Below are 3,228 nucleotides of genomic sequence, written 5' to 3'. Positions count from 1 at the left end.
TTGCTTTGATCACCGTATCCTCAGCGTCACACTTCCACAATAATTATTAGAATGAAATTGTGCACAAAGCATCATCTATTTTCACTTTAATACATCCAGTACAATCAGAGTGAAAAGAAACGACTGAAATAGATGTGTGGAAGGCAGAATGGACACAAGATTTCATGTTAAATGTGAACATGAAATACAAAAATAATCGTTGTTGTAACTGATTGACGTAGTTATTGAAGCTTTGTATTTGTGAAAAGGGTCCAAAGGGAGGATTGTGAGACTGGTCTTGCAATGCCTGCCAAAGAATGAAACATCCATGATGGTAAATGTCATCAGAACGGACAGGGGTTTATCTCGCTCTCAGCACCAGCACGCTCTGTGACGGCATTAAGCTGTTAGAACGAGGATCACCCCGATAAATAATGCATTTGCCACCGCCTCACTGTATAAGGCGATAGGAATCTTGAGCTCTTTTTCTACAGCTCTCTGTCCGACTCATTTTCCCTCTGCTCCAAATGCTTCACCCAGACGTGCCTTACACTCACCTTTCCAGTCTCTGCCACCTTCAAATGTCTTATTTTAGGCATTCTCTATCTGCTCCCACTGTGTCATTCCATCTTGTTTCTCCCCTCTATCTCCTCCTTCTATAATGTTTTGTGTAGTGAACTATTCCAAAATTCCATCTTCCATTTAATATTCCCTCTATTTCCAGCATGTGCCCTTCCTGTAAGGTCAGCAAACATGACCGCCCCACAATATTGCAGCACAAACAAGGCAGGGAACTTTCGTTGTCATTTTTTTTCATATTCTAAGACTTCACTCCACTGCTCGGTTCAACACGTTTATTTTAGTGAGGGAAACGACCTCACCACCAAAAACACAAAAGTACCTTGACATTAAACAAACTACTCAACTTCATAGCCTAGTAAGCATGCAAAGAATAATCTCTCTGATGCAAAGGTAAATGCCAAAGAATTGAGCAATATTTCATGTATATATATATATATATATATATATATATATATATATATATATATATATATATATATATATATATATATATATATATATATATTATTAAAGCACATTAAGTTCTTACCCTATTGCAAAAGCCTTTGGAAAAAGAAAGTCGGATAAATAGCTGTCCAGTCACTGCACTGCCCTAGTGTGCCCTGTAAAGCTTGTTGAAAACCATGACTGGCCACAACCTCTGGCCTCGAACCCCCTGCTGATTGAAGCTCCTTTCTCAGAGCCCAGTGGGAAGGCCGCCAAATGCCGTGATCATTTCTATCGTTCAACAGTCGCTGCCAGGCAGATGATTGCCAAAGCTGTTTGGTTTCATCGTCCTTCTCAGTCCACACCAACCGCCAATCTCATCATGATGAATGGCGGGGGTGGTCACACGGGCCCCATAGCTGTCCCTCCGCACGGCCAGACAAGGGGACGGGTGCTCAATAGTGGTCAATCATATTTCCTCGACCAGGGAAATATTTTGCAAGTGATTAACCTTTGTTAGCATCGTTCATCTCAATGTGACGACGGGCAATAATGGGCGGAATTGGGCTTGGGGGTCAGATACCCCTAAAGCTCCTTGTGTCATCGCTCACAACTCTCAGCCACTCTTTTTTCTTCATTTCTTTGCACTGTCCCGGCCATGTATCCACGGCAACTCGATTGATCGTCTGTTTGTCTCCATAAATGATAAAGTGGGCCTGCCATCCAGACGGAGATTTATCGTTAATTTCAGTCGGAGATGGGTTACAGCGCTGTACAAACTTCTCAATATTTCCTGGAGTGCCTATACCCTGCTCATGACTTCTCAGCTCTTTTGAACCACTGAGAAAAGGCGAGGGAAGGATAAAACAATCCGTTCCATGACATTTCTGTATTACAAAAAAAACGTCTGCAGTGTGGTCTGGCTAATTTGAAGCTAAATAACTGAACACTGGATATTTTGTTCATTGATCTTTCCTTCGTCTTTGGACCTATGTGAATAACACCAATTTCATGAAACACTTATTGCTTATTTGAGAGAGAATAAATACCTTTCCGACATGTAACATGGGCATACATATTTGTTTCTCTGCACAGTAACATTATTATGGAAAAGGTGTTAATGAATGGACAACCAATAAAATGACATTCTATAAAGTATTCACAAAAGATTGCTCACAATATGAGATGCATCCCTTTTTTGCTATAGATACTAATTTTCTTTGTCGTTTCTGGGCAAATTCAATGTTTATTGGGATTTTTCTTGTGATTTCAGGAACAAATACCAAGATTGGCAGATTCTATCGTGGTTGGAGGAAAGCAGAATAAGTTCATAATGCATATATAAGTAATTTATATGTAATGGTGTATGTGTGTATGTATGCATGTCATCTACTTCTCCAAGAAGATTTGGCCTAGGAAGCTGAAACTTTCAGGGATTCATGAGGGCCTCTTGAAGTTGTGAATGTGCAATTTTCGATTGATTCCATCAAGTTTTGAAAATTTAAAAATATATTTTTTTTTAATCGCCCATTTTGACATTTTCTTCCTTTGGTGGAAGGGTGGATGCAATTACAATTATCCAAGCTATATAACCGTGATGTATTATATATGCACTTAAGCAGTATACATGTTTTCACCTTATATACATATCCCAGGTGAATTTTATTTTTGGGATTGATCAAGGCAGTAGTCTGTTGCTTATACACCACCAAAATAAAGAGATGTGTCAGAAGAGCGTGTTGCATGCTTGTAAGAAGATTGCCCATAGGGTGGGTACTCTGCTTTTCTGCTATGGTATTAATAATCATAAAGATAATAACATGACATCCCCTGGCGGCTCCCTTAGGGAGCGGGTGCTTCTCGTATAATCATCGCTGAATAGTTATATCAAAATTCTTAAGAGTGCTGTGGAAACGTTAGAGACACGGAAAAACAAAAATAAGCAAAGGAAGAAACACAACAAAGTGCATTAGCATTCAATTTTCCTGTAAGATTAGTTTTCCTTCTCGACAAACTGTCTGTTCTGATCTATACTGAGGAAGATTTACTGTCTGTGGGAGTCTAATGTGGCAGTTTGGCGGTTGTAAACCAGAACCGTAACCAGAAAAGGTCATTCATATGGGAAAGGTGAAATTTAAATATCTGTTTTCGTGGAAAATATCTTGGGACCATTAGCGTCACATTGCAGATGGAGCAACCGGCCTAAGTCTGAACTACCTGGAATCACCATTGGCAATTAGA

At 39.6% G+C, this 3,228-nt stretch overlaps 1 long non-coding RNA gene across 4 annotated transcripts in view; it reads left to right on the top strand.

The window, feature by feature from the left end:
- Positions 1-2,719, top strand: part of LOC147030096 (uncharacterized) — a 59,099-nt gene extending 56,380 nt beyond the window's left edge. For all 4 annotated transcript variants that reach the window (XR_015055758.1, XR_015055757.1, XR_015055760.1 and 1 more), the window contains one exon: positions 2,261-2,719. This is a non-coding gene — a long non-coding RNA (uncharacterized LOC147030096). The remainder of the gene's footprint in view (positions 1-2,260) is intronic.
- Positions 2,720-3,228: the final 509 nt, after the last annotated feature.

This window comes from Eptatretus burgeri, chromosome 3 (assembly GCF_056783735.1).
Source record: "Eptatretus burgeri isolate ZD-2024b chromosome 3, Ebu_testis_v1, whole genome shotgun sequence".
NCBI classification, from domain to species: Eukaryota; Metazoa; Chordata; class Myxini; order Myxiniformes; family Myxinidae; genus Eptatretus; species Eptatretus burgeri.
This window is presented reverse-complemented; position numbering and strand designations above follow the sequence as displayed.